The sequence below is a fragment of the Amblyraja radiata genome, chromosome 7, assembly GCF_010909765.2.
Source record: "Amblyraja radiata isolate CabotCenter1 chromosome 7, sAmbRad1.1.pri, whole genome shotgun sequence".
NCBI classification, from domain to species: Eukaryota; Metazoa; Chordata; class Chondrichthyes; order Rajiformes; family Rajidae; genus Amblyraja; species Amblyraja radiata.
In genome coordinates, this window is record NC_045962.1 from 26,048,175 (window position 1) to 26,064,860 (window position 16,686).

The window sequence follows — 16,686 nt, forward strand, 5'->3', positions numbered from 1 at the left end:
TTACTGATTGTATGCCACCTTGTCACCTTCCCCATAGCTAACACTGAACCATTCTACATTTTCCTTGACCAGCGTCTGCATTGATCTGGCTGTGGTCTGGCAGAGTCTGAAGAAGGGTTTCGGCCCGAAACGTCGCCTATTTCCTTCGCTCCATAGATGCTGCTGCACCCGCTGAGTTTCCCCAGCAATTTTGTGTACCTTCTGCATTGATCTGTCGTTTTCACACCTCACATTTCAATATCTCTGGACTCCTTCTCCCCTGACTCAGTCTGAAGAAGGGTCTGTACCTGAAACGTCACCTATTCCTTCTCTCCAGAGATGTTGCCTGTCCCGCTGAGTTACTCCAGCATTTTGTGTGTCTATCTTGGGCAAAGATATGATCTTTGATCTTGGGTGCCAACCAGCATCTGCAGATCCTTCCTGCACAAGTGAAGCCAGAGCGGAGATTCTGCGCAGTGACGACGCTGGCGAGCGCGCTTCCGTCACGTGGCCCTGCGACGTCAGGGCGCCGAGCCCCTCCGATCCCGCACCAGTGGCCGTCAGTCGGCACCAAAGACCAGCCCCTGTGGTAAGTTTGTAAACAGCGTTAAACGGCGGCCGCCATGGCTTGCGCTGCAGGGCGCTGATGATCTGAATGCCGTCCGTTTGCGCTGTCGGCTCCGCTTGCGGGCGTGACGGCGGCGATCGGGTATTTGGCGGGTGGGTGTGTTCGAAGATCCTATAGCGGATCTTTGGGTGTGTTCGCCAACCTTCCCCGTTAATATGGCGACGTTGCCCGGCCGCCGTGTCCGCCGTGTCCGCCGTGTCCTGGGGCGGGATCCGCGATGCTGTCAACTGCACCAGGTTGGCAGTCGAGCTCTCTCCTGGAGATTTAAATGTTGCACACCATCAGGACGAAGTACCCAGTTTTGATCAGATGGGAGTGGCCTTGGTCTGATTTATGATCACGACGGTGTTTACGGCGGTCGCATTTGTATGAATTGAATGTTTTGAATGGTCTGTTTTGTTGAGAATCCGGTCAATATCCCATTTCACAACAAACTGTTCGTATTTATCATCAGCACCACTGCACAGCGAACTAGCCAGTCATTGGTGATGTTAAAGGCTGTACTGGTTATATTAAAGTTCATTATGTTTCACAATGATCAATACTCAAAGTTCAAAATCTGCTCCGCTTAAAACAAAATGATTGTGGTAGAATTATAGCTAGAAATAGGGTGAAAGCCTGATGTAAGATGTGGGTCCATTGATATTTATTCCATTTGCTTACCAAAGAGTGTTTTTTTCTTAATGCTGCAGATTTTTCAGTTTGCAGATGAAATGTTTTTGTTGCTGGGAAGCCCAAGCAGTGGAGGACGATTCACTGGATGTTTTCAAGAGAGAGTTAGATTTAGCTCTTAGGGCTAAGGGAATCAAGGGATATGGGGGGGAAAGCCGGAACGGGGTATTGATTTTGGATGATCAATTATCATATTGAATGGTTGGTGGCTCGAAGGGCCTAATGGCCTACTCCTGCACCTATTTGCTATGTTTCCACAGGCGAGACTTCAAGAAGTTTGAGACAAGGGTAAATTGAGAAAAAAGACCAGGCGATGATTAGCTTAGTGTCTAAAATCATGTAGATTGTAGAAAGATACAAAGGGTTAAGTTAAAAAGCTTTACTGAGATTTGAGAAGAATGGTTGTGAAAAGGCTGGTGAAGTTCAAGAGAAATTAGGACAGGATAATTGGAGTAAAGATTTTTTTAGCACCACAAGGAGCAGGTACAATACAAAGTAAGGGGAAACTGCCAACAAAAAATTCTGATTGAATGTGTTGGAGAAGTAATAAAAAAAATGTCTGCACATTGGATCAATACTGGATATTAGGTTCATTTTGACTTTGCATGCTTCTGGTTTGCAGAGAAAAAAACAGGAAAGAGGAAGCAGATTTCTTTTGTTGGAATAAAGTGATAACTGCATTTTAAGGTCAGAAAGGCAGTGGAGTTCAAGAATAGCCACGAAAAGAGCAATAAGTGAAGGTATTAAGTGCAAAGATCGTTTAACTTGAAATTAGATTTACTGGAGGTAACAGGAAAGTATTGAATAATTAAAACATATTTCTGTTGCCCCATTAGAGGGCTTTTGAGCAGATCATAACATAACCGCAAGAGGACTAGTGGGAAGCACTGAATGCAATCTCTGAGGGAAAATATAAAATGGAATCAGCATACCAATTATTGGGTTGGATAATGAGCAGAAGCTACTTTTGAAGGTTTGAAATGGGAGAAAGAGCAGCCCACAGAAACTCTTGCTTTAAGGATTTTTTTAAGGAGAACTATCTATTCACAGCTGATGATTAATAGGAAATGTGGTGTTTAAGAGGAGGTCATACAATGGTGTATAATGGTGCCTGATTTTATTAATTTATTTTAATCCAATAGGTAATTAACCAAAGTGTTTGTCTTTCATATGACTTTATAGGAGTTTATTGTTAACCCATGGAGATCATAGCTGATCTGTAACCTAATTCTGCTGATTGGCATTTATCCCACAACTCTTCTGACTTTTAGGTAACAAATATGAATCAGCGTCTGATTTTAAATGAACAATTGGTCCAATATCAAATATCATTTGTAGAAGAAATTGCTATTTCTTGATTTAAGATGCAAGTATAACAATGGGGCAACTGAAATATTTTTATTATTCCAAACTCTCCTGTTACCTCCAGCAATTATACTTTAGAGTTAATTCATCTTTGCACTTAATTTTCACTTAATAAATAGAAAATGTATACATTTTGCACGTTATGATAAATCTATTTGAAAAACGTTTGGTGGAGTTAAATGCATGATAATGCCTTTTTAAATTATGGCAATTATTTTTTTTTTTGTTCTTTAGTATTTACAGCAACTTTGATCATGTTATTGAATTAACAATAACCCAATATAAGAAAAATGCTTAAAGTGGGGATGAGGTGGGTCAAAGGGTAATTGCCAATTTTATGATATTGCACTGATTGACCATTAATGGCAAAAATAACATATAAGCTTTTTTGTATATGAAAAGGTTTTTCCGGCATTGCAGAAAGTAAATAGCTCCCAAGTTGCTGTGACTTTGAAATCTGTCTTGTCCGCTTAAGTGCTCATGTGCAGGGATTATTGCATGCAGAAGGTAGTGATAAAACTAGGTTATTTCCATGTATGTATTATTTTAATTTCTATGAAATAGGGGTGTGGTTACCTCTTTATGAAAACTATCTTTTGCATATGTGATTAAAACGTCATTGACCGGAAATGTTAACACCGTTTCTATCCTCAACTCTGTCTGACTTCCTGAGTTAAGTTTAGTTTAGAGGTACAGTGTAGAAACAGGCCCTTCGGCCCACTGAGTCTGCACCGACCAGTGATCCCCGCACACTAATGCTATCCTACACTAGGGACAATTTTTACATTTATATCAAGCCAATTAACCTACATACTTGTACGTCTTTGGAGTGTGGGAGGAAACCAAAGTTCTCGGAGAAAACACACGGGGTCACGGGGAGTACGTACAAACCACGTACAGACAGCACCTGTAGTCGGAATCTAACCCGGGTATTGGCACTGTAAGTGCTGTAAGTCACAAACTCTACCGCTACGGCACCGAGGAGCCCTGGTATTTCCAGCATTTTCTGTTTTGTTTCAGAGCTGCAAAATCTACAGTTCTTCCTTTTCCATTGCTCTTCATATGTATCAGTATGGACAACAGGAAAGCTGGAAAATGTAACTAAATTGTCCTGCCCTAATATCTATGCTTAATTTTTCTACTTATAGTTGGTGAAATTGTTGACCAGTTTTTTTTTTTACCAACCTTCCAGAATTCCTAGCTGCCAAAGGCCTTCTAAACCGCAGGCCTTGAATGAATAAGATTGTAGGTAGATATATATGTAAGATAGAGAATATGAATGATTTTTGTACACATTAAATTTAAAATAGTCATAATAGAATATGAAGAAAAATATTACTTCTCACACCGTAGAAAACACATCGTTATTCGGTAGTTTGGTTTCACAAAACGCCGTAATTTTGTTGCTGTTCTGTGGCTTTTGGACTCAATGTGTAATGTCCTGCTATTACATAGTTTCTTGGTACAGTTCCTCTCTTTTTCCAATGAGCAACAGGGGATGGAGATTGTTGAGATTAGATGTACAAACAATGAACTGCAGATGCTGGTTTATACTGAAGATAGACACAAAGTACTGGAGTAACTCAGTGGGTCAGGCAGCATCTCAGGAGAAAAGGGATGGATGACGTTTTGGGTCGGATTTCCGAAGTGCCTGAATCGCTGAGTTACTCCAGCACTTTGTGTCTATCTTTGGTGAGATTAGATATCTGGTAATGAAACTTCATGACAATGGAGCAGGACTTGGATGTGATGATGGTCGTAACCTTAGTGGATGCTTTGGGCTCTCTGTTATCCAAACAATAATAAAACAGTGCAGACCATGGATGTTTCAATTCTACATCTTGAATTGTGTTGACTTAACTGGCATAATTTGGGGTATGATAAAAAGAGAATACAACTATGGCTGGTGAAACCTGCAACTGAATAATGGCTACTGGAATGAATGAATAGCATGGCGGGGCAGTGGAAATGAACTCAAACAAGGATCAATGTCTTGGGCGAAACTGGGGAAGTGTAATTATGTTTTCTACATAATAACTGGGAATTATTATTTAAATCTGCTTAACGATATCCAGTGAGTGGTTGTTATGAAATCTATAATTTCATGTGCTATAAGGTTATGTACTTTTATAAAATGATATACCAAAACATTTATGCATTTATTTTATGCTCTGTTGGGGTTGGGAAACATCATCACAAACATATTCTGTTTAACTTGTGAGAAATTATATTTGTTTTACTGTGATTTCATTTGTAGGTTAATGAATAATTGCATTATCTGGTTTGATATTGTCACTTATAACCATATAACCATATAACAATTACAGCACGGAAACATGCCATCTCGGCCCTACAAGTCCGTGCCGAACAACTTTTTTCCCTTAGTCCCACCTGCCTGCACTCATACCATAACCCTCCATTCCCTTCTCATCCATATGCCTATCCAATTTATTTTTAAATGATACCAACGAACCTGCCTCCACCACTTCCACTGTAAGCTCATTCCACACCGCTACCACTCTCTGAGTAAAGAAGTTCCCCCTCATGTTACCCCTAAACTTCTGTCCCTTAATTCTGAAGTCATGTCCTCTTGTTTGAATCTTCCCTATTCTCAAAGGGAAAAGCTGATCCACATCAACTCTGTCTATCCCTCTCATCATTTTAAAGACCTCTATCAAGTCCCCCCTTAACCTTCTGCGCTCCAGAGAATAAGACCTAACTTATTCAACCTTTCTCTGTAACTTAGTTGTTGAAACCCAGGCAACATTCTAGTAAATCTCCTCTGTACTCTCACTTAAATGAGAGAGTCTGAAATTCTTCCCCTACACCCAATTAACTAATTCCAAGGAAATTTATAATTGTTCTTAGTATCTATACATGAGATGAGGCAGAATTAAATGAGCTTTCCTTGATCAGTAGAACTGGTATTCCAAATCAAATCATTGTTATTTTGAAGCATTTTAAGGGATGTAATTAAATAATTAAAATCTAAGGATACCCAATTTTGCTAGACAATAGACAATAGACAATAGGTGCAGGAGTAGGCCATTCGGCCCTTCGAGCCAGCACCGCTGATCATCCCCAATCAGTACCCCGTTCCTGCCTTCTCCCCATATCCCCTGACTCCGCTATTTTTAAGAGCCCTATCTAGCTCTCTCTTGAAAGCATCCAGAGAACCTGCCTCCACCGCCCTCCGAGGCAGAGAATTCCACAGACTCACCACTCTCTGTGAGAAAAAGTGATTCCTCGTCTCCGTTCTAAATGGCTTGCTCCTTATTCTTAAACTGTGGCCCCTGGTTCTGGTCTCCCCCAACATCGGGAACACGTTTCCTGCCTCTAGCGTGTCTAAGCCCGTACCAATCTTATATGTTTCAATGAGATAACCTCTCATCCTTCTAAACTCCAGAGTGTACAAGCCCAGCTGCTCCATTCTCTCAGCATATGACAGTCCCGCCATCCCGGGAATTAACCTTATAAACCTACGCTGCACTCCCTCAATAGCAAGAATGTCCTTCCTCAAATTAGGGGACCAAAACTGCACACAATATTCCAGGTGTGGTCTCACTAGGGCTCTGTACAAATGCAGAAGGACCTCTTTGCTCCTATATTGATTCCTCTTGCCATTCGCTCGCCAACATGCCATTCGCTTTCTTCACTCCCCTGCAATACCTGTCTTTGCATCTTCTTCCTCACCACGAATGAGGACCTAACCAGACCTTCCGAATGAGGCGGAGATTCACTCGCTTCCCCTCCAACCTAATCTGTTAGATTCACTGCTCGCAATGTTTCTAAATCAGCAAGACCATGAGTAGACTAGGCGATTGTTTTGCAGAATACCATTACTGTGTCCACAACGGAGGTTTTGAGCTTCCAGTTGCATGCCACTTCATCTCCCCTTCCCATTCCACATCTACTGCATTTGGCTCACTCCACTACTGCAGCATGGCCAAACACAAGCTAAAACAGTATCTCATGTACAGCTTGGTAGCCTACAGGCCTGTGTAAGAACATTGAATTTTCCAGTTTCATGGAACTCATTCTTGTTGAGTCTTTCCCAATCACAGCCATCTTCTAGAGTCTTCCTCTCTTTGCTCACCTTTACCATTTCTTCCCTTCCTCTGGGCTGTGGGCCGAGATGCTTTTTTGTTTAAGTTCGTGACCCAGATCACGTAACATATTGTGTAAAAATATTATAAAAATCATACCTGAAACTCATCAAGAGCAAAACCTGCACATATTTTTTTTAATTTTCCGAGTATTAATTGTCCAATCAATGCACGTTTGACATTGCGTCGGACGCCAATTGAGCAATCACACGCGTTGTTTCATGGTAGCTAGGCAGCGAGCACTGAGATCATGGCTGCCTCCTAATTACATCAAAACAATAGCAAGGTTTCGAAGGACTAAAGGTAATGCTAACCTTGCTGATAATTTTGTTTTACAATTGATTTATCTTTTGTAAAGTTATGATGTGAACTGTTAAATAAAAATGGTAAATAACAGATGTAGAGCTGGGTTAGGATTAGGGTCAGTCAGTCGGAAGTCAGTCGGTTGGTCAGTCAGTCAGTTGATCAGGCTGTTGGTAGGCCGGTGGATGCTGTGAAGGATCAGTCGGGCTGTCGGTAGTCTGGTGGATGCTGTGAAGGGTCGGTCGGGCTGTCTGTAGGCCGGTGGATGCTGTGAATGGTCGGTCGGGATGTCTGTAGGCCGGTGAGTGCTGTGAAGGGTCGGTCGGACTGCCGGTGGGTGCTGCGAGTGGTCGGTCAGGGTTGTCGGACGTCGGGTGTTACAGCGAACGAGCGGGCGGACTGACGGAGCCGGCATTATGGGGGTGCTGAAGGCAGCCCGGGCGGCGTGCAGGGCAGTGCTGCTCCCCACCATCATCACCATGATGATCCAGAAGGGCATGCTGGCCGAGGTTTGCTCGCTGAGAGGCCACACGTACGGAGCCTGCAGCCGGTCCCAAAGCAGCTCCAGCTCCAGCCGTGGGCAGCTCTGGAAGGGGGGCGAGTTATGGTTAGGGTTAGGCATTTTCCTGTCAGTGTGCCTTAGCCTTCCCCCAGCCTGGCACTGCTCCAGTCCCACTGTGGACGTGACCCTCACTCTGCACACTGGCAGTCAGTGGGGTTCTGTAAACGGGGTAACCCACAGGAACTGCCATCACCCATAAATTATTTAAATTTTGAAGAAGGGTCTGAAGAGGGTCTAATTCATGAAGAAGGTTCTCAACCCGAGACGTTGCCTATTTCCTTCGCTTCATAGATGCTGCCTCACCCGCTGAGTTTCTCCAGCATTTTTGTCTACCTGTGTGTGAATGTGTGTGAATGTGTGTGAGTGATTGGTGGTGGTTGGGGGGGCCGTAGGCGCAGAATGGCAGCTACGCTTCCGTCAGTCTGCCCCAGGGCAGCTGTGGCTACAGAAGTAGCTTACCACCACCGAGTGTGACTGAGGAGTGAATGAATAATGCGATGTAAAGCGCCTTGAGTATTAGAAAGGCGCTATATAAATCCCATCCATTATTATTATTATTACCTCACCCATAAATTAGGCGGGTTCAGGAGCCGGACCTCTGCGGCAGTCTCATTCAAAATGCGCACTCATAATTATATTCATTATATTATTTTTATATAATAAATTATATATAATTACAGTCATATTCATATATATGGTATAATAATATATGGTTTAAATAGAGAGCAGTACAGAATTAGGCTGGAGTATTATGAGCACTGAACACTAGATGGCGCTTATTTTTTTGATCTAATTTTCTAATTAGTTTAATTAATTAATGTTCAACTTTTGGCACTGACGAGTTATGACTTCCTTCTCAATTATATTTTATCTAAATCTGTGCAAAATTTCAAGTAGTTCCCAGACATGGATCACGAAAGTTAAATTCTAGACACATTTTCGATGCTCGGCCCACAACCTACTAGTAACCGAGACGATCAACCTTCACCTCCCCCACTTGACTCCAGCTGCCTAATTTGTTTTTTTTTTGTGTTTGCATTTATCACCTACCAGCTTCTGTCTCAGCGTTCCCACCTTACCTCCCCCACCTGGCTGTATCTGCCCATCACCTCCCTCTCATCAGGTTTCATCCATCACTTACCAGCCTCCATCTCATACCGCCCTCTCACTTGTAAAGACTGGCTATTTTCTCTAAAGACTATCGGTCATTTATTTATTTATTTATTTAGCGAATGCAAAGTCCTTTAGCCAAGCAGTTGCCTCTTGAACAAGCACACCGTGCGGTTGGGCTGCTGCCCCATTTGTGAAGGCTGGCCAAGCAGGGGCCTTGTCCAGTCCTGAATAGCAAAGAAGATCAAAGCCATTGATGGTGTAATGGCCCGCTTCCTCTGTGCCCAACGTGAGTCTCTTGGAGACAGATGACGTCGATGGAGTGTTGGTGGGCGAGGACTTCGATGAGGTGTCACTTGGCTGCAGAGAGGCCTTCAACATTCAGTTGTAGTATTCGGAGAGCAGGTGCAACTGCTAGGTGCTCTTGAGGCTGGTCGTTGTTGCTGCTTTTGGCTTTGGGATAATGACTAGGATTCTTTGACTTGGCTCTCAGGCGTCGTCTTGTAGAATTTAGTCTGCTGGGAGGATCATTGGCTTCCCCAGGCGAGCCTGGGTACTGACGGGGGGCGCGACGAGAACGCTGATCCATTGCCCCCCACTATCGGTCATGATGCAGTGTCTCCATTCAAAATGTCGACTATTCCTTTGCCTCACAGATGTTGCTTGATCCACTGAGTTCTTGCAACAGTTTTCATTACAATGAAGTTAAGGGGCTGTCCCACTGCGGCAACCTAATCTGAGAGTTTAGAAAAGTTTGCCCTCCACTTGAACTCTCCTTCATGCTTGAGGGAAGTTCCCGCATACTCCTGGCCTCAGTTTGGTCGAGGAAAAACTTTCAGCATGTTGAAATATTTTCCGCAAATAAAAATTGGTCGGCATGGTTCTTTTAAACTCGTAGTGCAGTGGAGTAGGATCGTTATGTAGTTACAGGCAGTCGAGGGCACATTTAGGCAATCTGCTTCGCTGATCGGGCATTTTAATTGGCTCATTGGAGTTTTCAGGACCAAGGAAAGCCAACCAGTAAGTTAAATGCACGCTAAACTTTATTATAAGTTGTCTGGCTTCTTAAAACGGTCTCCCCCCCTTCTCCCCCTATCTGTCCCCTTCTCTTCCCCCCCCCCCCCCCCTCCCCTCTCCGCGCTCTCTAAATGACTTACTGTATACTGTGCAGCCGTCTTTTACCTTCCTGTTCATTGCGGGTGTGAATTTCAGACAGCGCTCCCCCGCCTTTGCGATGTGTGTGTGTGCGGTCGGTCGATCCAGCTCGCGGTTTCATCGCTGACGGTCGATCCAGCTCGAGGTTTTCCAGGCGAGTGCCCTCGAGGTTGAAGGTCGAAGACAGTCAGGGTAAAGTCGTGTCAGTGGGACAGGCCCTTAACACTTTGAGTCGGAAATAAAGGAAATACTCCTGAAGAATGATAAATATGAAAAATAATTTATTTTTGTTTTTGAATTCCCTCATTTAATATTTCCCTATTGCACTTGGGGCTCAAATTCCATTTGAGAAAGAAAAATATTTTTGTTTGGAGGCAATGCTGGTAGAATGTAGAATTAATTGTCCTCCAGCTTTTAGACAAGTTGAAGACCTCTTCTAAATGTAATGGATAGCCATGTTTGTAATGAATGAATGACAATTTATCTTATTGACTTCAGATCTAATTAGAGTATGCTGGGAATTGTTGTTTATATGTTTTGAACTATTGCCAAGGCACTTACCTTAGGCCTATATCAAGAGTTAAGAGTGTTTTATTGTCCGGTATCCCGGACAGAACAATCAAATTCTTACTTGCTGCAGCACAACAGAATATGTGAATATGTAAACGTTGTATATTACGGGGGGGAAAAAGAAAAAGTTCAATAAATAACAAATATAGTGCAAAAAATAACAAATAATAGTATAGTCTTTTGCAGTTCAGAGCTAATAGCTTATTCGTTGTGTTTAATAGCCTGATGGCTGTGGTGAAGAAGCTGTTCCTGAACCTGGACGTTACAGTTTTCAGACTCGTGTACCTTCTTCCTGATGGCAATGGTGGGATGAGTGTGTGGCCAGGATGGTGTGGGTCCTTGATGATTTTGGCAGCCTTTTTGAGGCAGCGACTACGATAGATCGCTTCGAAGGTGGGGAGGTCAAAGCCGGTGATGGACTGGGCAATGGTCACAAGTTTTTGTAGTCTTTTTTGCTCTTGGACATTCAATTTGCCGAACCAGGCCACGATGCAACCAGTCAGAATGCTCTCTACCGTGCACCTGTAGAAGTTTAGGAGAATCTTCTTCGACATGCTGAATCCCCGTTAGCTTCTCAGGAAGTAGAGTCGCTGATGTGCCTTCTTTACAATTGCATCGGTGCTGGGTCTAGAAAAGATCTTTTGATATATGCACGCCCAGGAATTTGAAGTTATTGACCCTCTCCACCATCGTCCCATTGATATAAACAGGATTGTGGGTTGCCAACCTTCCCCTACTAAAGTCCACAATCAGTTCCTTGGTCTTACTGATGTTGAGAGCCAGGTTGTTGTGCTGGCATCATTTGGTCAGTCGGTCGATTTCAAATCTATAACCTGTCTCATCCCCATCTGTGATTCGTCCAACCACAGTGGTGTCATCGGCGAACTTGATGATGGAGTTCGCACTATGACCGGCTATGCAGTCATGGGTATAGAGTGAGTAAAGCAGGGGGCTGAGCACGCAGCCTTGAGGTGCTCCCATACTAATTGTTACTGAGGATGAAGTGGTTCCTCCAATTCTAACAGACTGTGGTCTGTGGGTGAGGAAGTCGAGGACCCAATTGCAGAGGGATGCGCAGAGGCCCAGTTCCGTGAGCTTGGTAATCAGCTTTTTTTTTTAAAAAAAATTTTCTCAAAAATATTTATTCAAATATTAAAATAGTATTGACAATACAATAAAACAAAACACCACCATAATACAAGACGAACAAATATGCTAAGCAACTGCTAAACAATTATATTGCAATCCTTGTCAAGGATACATTCAACCCCCCTCGGTGCCCAGCGGTCCCGGAACTCCCTCAGGGTGCCCGTAGACAGGGCGTATTCCCTTTCCATCCGTACCCGGGCACGGACATAACCCCGGAAAAGGGGCAGGCAGCCGGCTCGGGTAGAGCCCTCCAACGTCTGGTGCCTTGACTCACGGATGGCCAGCTTGGTCAGGCCCAGGAGCAACCCAACCAGGACATCTTCAGCCCTACCCTCTCCCCTACGCACAGGGTGTCCAAAGATGAGGATGGTGGGTGAAAAATGCAGCCAGAAGGCAAGGAGCAGCCCCTTTAGGTATTGAAACAGTGGCTGCAGCCTCACACCCTCCATGTACACGTGGTACACAGACTCTTCCAGCCCGCATAAGTGGCAGGCGGCTGGCGAGTCTGTGAACCGCGAGAGAAACAGGTTGCAGGGAACACCTCGATGCAGTACCCTCCACCCCAGGTCCCCAATGTAGAGGGGGAGAATCCCTGCGTAGAGGGACCCCCACCGGGGGCCCCCCTCTCGACCGGAAGGGAACACCGACCGCCACTTGGTGTCCGGACGGTGGACCAGGGCGAGGAAGTGCAGGGTGTGGAGGAGGAGCCTGTACAGGACACGCCTCCCTGCGTCTCGGAGGGAGACGAAGGGTGTCGAGGAAAGGCGGCTCAAATTGTGTGGGACCGGCTCCCGGGATGGATTACGGCGCCTTGGTCCGATGAGTACTTCCGGCTGAGCGGGGGCTTGCTCAACCACCAGTACTCCACACGTTTGAGCCCCCCGGTCACCCGATGGGGCGGGATGGTAATCAGCTTTTTTTTTTTTTATCAAAAAAATTTATTCAATTATTAAAAATAATATTTACACTACAATAAAACAAGCCAGAACCCACCACCATAATACAATACAAACATGTAATAAACTACTATACAACTATGATACAATCCTTATTGAGGATACATTCAACACCCTGCGGAGCCCAGCGGTCCCGGAACTCCCTCAGGGTGCCCGCAGACAGGGCGTATTCCCTTTCTAATCCCACCCGGGCACGGACGTAACCCCGGAAAAGGGGTAGGCAGCTGGCTCGGGTAGAGCCCTCCACCGTCTGGCGCCGTGACTCGCGGATGGCCAGCTTGGCCAGGCCCAGGAGCAACCCAACCAGCACATCTTCAGCCCTACCCTCTCCCCTACGCACAGGGTGTCCAAAGATGAGGATGGTGGGTGAAAAATGCAGCCAGAAGGCAAGGAGCAGCCCCTTTAGATATTCAAACAGTGGCTGCAGCCTCACGCACTCCATGTACACGTGGTACACAGACTCTTCCAGCCCGCAAAAGTGGCAGGCGGCTGGCGAGTCTGAACCGCGAGAGAAACAGGTTGCAGGGAACACCTCGGTGCAATACCCTCCACCCCAGGTCCCCAATGTAGAGGGGGAGAATCCCTGCGTAGAGGGACCCCCACCGGGGGCCCCCCTCGCGACCGGAAGGGAACACCGACCGCCACTTGGTGTCCGGACGGTGGACCAGGGCGAGGAAGTGAAGGGTGTGGAGGAGGAGCCTGTACAGGACACGCCTCCCTGCGTCTCGGAGGGAGACGAAGGGTGTCGAGGAAAGGCGGCTCAAATTGTGTGGGACCGGCTCCCGGGATGGATTACGGCGCCTTGGTCCGATGAGTACTTCCGGCTGAGCGGGGGCTTGCTCAACCACCAGTACTCCACACGTTTGAGCCCCCCGGTCACCCGATGGGGCGGGATGGTAATCAGCTTGGAAGGGATGATGGTATTAAACGCCGAGCTGTAGTCTATAAATATCAGCCTGACATAGGTGTTTTTATTGTCCAAGTGGTCCAGTGTGGAGTGGAGTGCCAGTGAAATTGCATCTACCGTTGACCTATTGTGGCGGTATGCAAACTGTAGATGGTCGAGGTTCTTGTCGAGGTAGGAGTAGATGTGCACCAATGTGTCTCAAAGCACTTCATCACCACAGACGTTAGTGCCACTGGTCGGTAGTCATTGAGGCACTTCACCTTTCTCTTCTTGGGCACCGGTATTATTGATACCCTCTTAAAGCAGGTGGGAACGTCAGACCTCAGAAGTGGGAGATTGAAAATGTCTTCAAAAACTCCCACCAGTTGGGCTGCACTGGTCTTGAGAACTCGACCGGGTATACCATCAGGGCCAGGCGCTGTTCAAGGATTCACCCCCCTGAAGGATCTTCTGACGTTGGCCTCTGTGACTATGACTCTAACACCGTCAGGGCGAATAGGGGCTTGGCAAGGCATATCAGTGTTCTCCCTATCGAACCGTGCGTAGAACGCATTGAGCACGTCAGGGAGTGATGCTTCGCTGTCGTTTGAGCCGCCTCCTGATTTCGCCTTGTAGGAGGTGATGGCATTCAAGCCCTGCCACAGTTGCCGAACATCTGTCTCATCTTCCAGCTTAGAGCAGGTCCTTTTTGGCCTTTTTGATGGCCTTACCAAGGTCGTATCTGGACTTCTTATAGACCTCTGCTTCGCCAGACCTGAATTCCCGGGATCTGATCTTCAGAAGAATGCGGATCTCATGGTTCATCCAAGGCTTCTGGTTAGGAAACACTGGGAAGGTTTTTGTTGGAACGTAGTCCTCCACACATTTCCATATGAAGTCTGTAACGACTGGGGTATTCATTCAGGTCCGTTGCCGAGTCCCTGAACATTGCCCAGTCTACAGACTCCAAGCAGTCCTGGAGCTGTTCCTCTGCCTCCCTTCAGGCTGGACCGCTGAGTCTCGGGAGCTGGGGGTGAGCCATGTCTCTGTGAAATAGAACACAGAGCATTCCCTCAGCTCCCTTTGGTAAAGCAGCCTTGACCTTAAGTCCTCCACTTTGGAAATGGAAAAGAACTAATAATACTAGCAATGTTACAACATTTTGAGATTAAAAAAAATCAAGTCTGCAATTTATCCCATCAGATAAAGCATAAAAAGAAGTTTAATTTCACACCTAATTCACTTTCATATCTTGTATTAAAAAAATTATGGCCATTTTCATACTCGGAAATTAGCAACTTGTTCCCTATTGCTTTTCCATTGACTGAACACAAAAGCTGTGATCGAGGACTGTCAAAAGCCCATAACTTTCTTAAAAATTAAGAGAACTGAAAGACATTTTTCAGTTATTATAAATTGAAGCATTCTGAAACAAATATGAAAAAATCTTACTGGGATGACCTGAAATTAAAGCATATAATTAGTTAGTTACCCAATTGTAGCTAATTACATAATTCAATTACTAGATCTAAACATCTATCCATTTCTTAAGAAAAGATCAACATTTTTAAATAGCCTAAGTTTCCAAATAACATACACACAAGAATTCACAATATAACATGATTTTAAAATCTCATTATCATGGATTTATAGGCCAAATGGAAGGAATTTAGTGTTTAATACCTGCAAATTAATGGCCATTTAAATCATCTTGCGAGTGGGTTTTTCTGGAACGCGATGGTTTGGAACGTTGCGGTTGCGGTGAATTTGAGCCCCATGTCGGCATGAAAAATACTGCCGGTTCGGATGGGCTCCAAGTCACCTTCACGCAACTTAAAATTTTGATTAAAGGGATCTTAAGAAGCACTTTTTAATGTAAAAATAAACAGCCTATCTTGCCTTGTCCCCTACGTGAGATCCGTCCCGTTGTCGGCGTTCGCGGCTTTAGAAGATTATTTTTAATTTACTATAGTAATTAAATGATCTAACTTAGTTTAAAAATAAGTGCAGAGAACGGCAGTCGCAGCGATTTTTCGTCAGCAATTAAACAGGCTGATCAACATCGATTTAAACAGCATGGAGGAAACGGCGTTTTAAACCCGCGCCCCTCTCAAAGGCGCCAAAGTCGCGCACACGGGCAGTGACAGAACTGCAGCGGCGCTGAAGGTAAGTTTTGCAACATACCTAATAATACTTAATGAAACCTTTTCATTGTACCACAATAGCAGAACCAAGCACTATTTTTTATAATTTACATGCTCTTAGATTCAGGCTTACAAAATACTGTTGCTAATCATTTTAGCACCAGGAAATATATCTACCAGACAAGTCATAGAATTTCCAATGACATATAAAGCAACATTTGCCCTGATTCTGCTGGGGTTTGACCTGGATCTTCTCACTGGGCTTTGACTTGTACCTCATTCCAAATCCAATTTAGTTTTAATTGTTTAAGAAGGAACTGCAGATGCTGGAAAATCGGAGGTACACAAAAATGCTGGAGAAACTCAGCGGGTGCTGCAGCATCTATGGAGCGAAGGAAACAGGCAACGTTTCAGGCTGAAACCCTTCTTCAGACTAATGGGGGGTGGGGGGGGGGGGGGCAGGGCGAAAAAAGGAAAAAGGAGGAGGAGTAGGAGCCCGAGGGCTGAGGGAGAGATAGGAAGGGGAGGAGACAGCAAGGGCTAATAAAATTGGGAGAATTCAATGTTCATGCCCCCAGGATGCAGACTCCCCAAGCGGAATATGAGGTGCTGTTCCTCCAATTTCCGGTGTTGCTTGCTCTGGCCATGGAGGAGACCCAGGACAGAGAGGTCGGATGGGGAATGGGAGGGGGAGTTGAAGTGCCGAGCCACCGGGAGGTCAGGTTGGTTATTGCAGACCTAGCGGAGGTGTTCGGCGAAACGATCGCCAAGCCTCCGCTTGGGCTCACCGATGTAGATCAGCTGACATCTAGAGCAGCGGATGCAATAGATGAGGTTGGAGGAGATGCAGGTGAACCTCTGTCGTACCTGAAACGACTGCTTGGGTCCTTGAATGGAGTCGAGGGTGGAGGTAAAGCAACAAGTGTAGCATCTCTTGCGGTTGCAAGGGAAAGTGCCCGGGGAGGGGGTGGTGCGGGAGGGAAGGGAAGAATTGACAAGGGCGTTACGGAGGGAACGGTCTTTGCGGAAGGCAGACATGGGGGGAGATGGCAAGATGTGGCGAGTGGTGGGGTCAGGTTGGAGGTGGCGAAACTGACGGAG

At 45.3% G+C, this 16,686-nt stretch overlaps 1 protein-coding gene across 4 annotated transcripts in view; it reads left to right on the forward strand.

Moving 5' to 3' along the window:
* The first annotated feature begins 468 nt into the window (after window positions 1-468).
* atf2 (activating transcription factor 2) overlaps window positions 469-16,686 on the forward strand; it is a 143,506-nt gene continuing 127,288 nt past the window's right edge. For 2 of the 4 annotated variants that reach the window (XM_033023908.1, XM_033023910.1), the window contains exon 1: window positions 470-568. The gene's annotated coding sequence lies outside the window, so the exon portion shown is untranslated. Of the gene's footprint in view, window positions 569-16,686 lie in introns of all 4 variants that reach the window. The other 2 variants (XM_033023909.1, XM_033023911.1) reach the window with 2 other exon arrangements.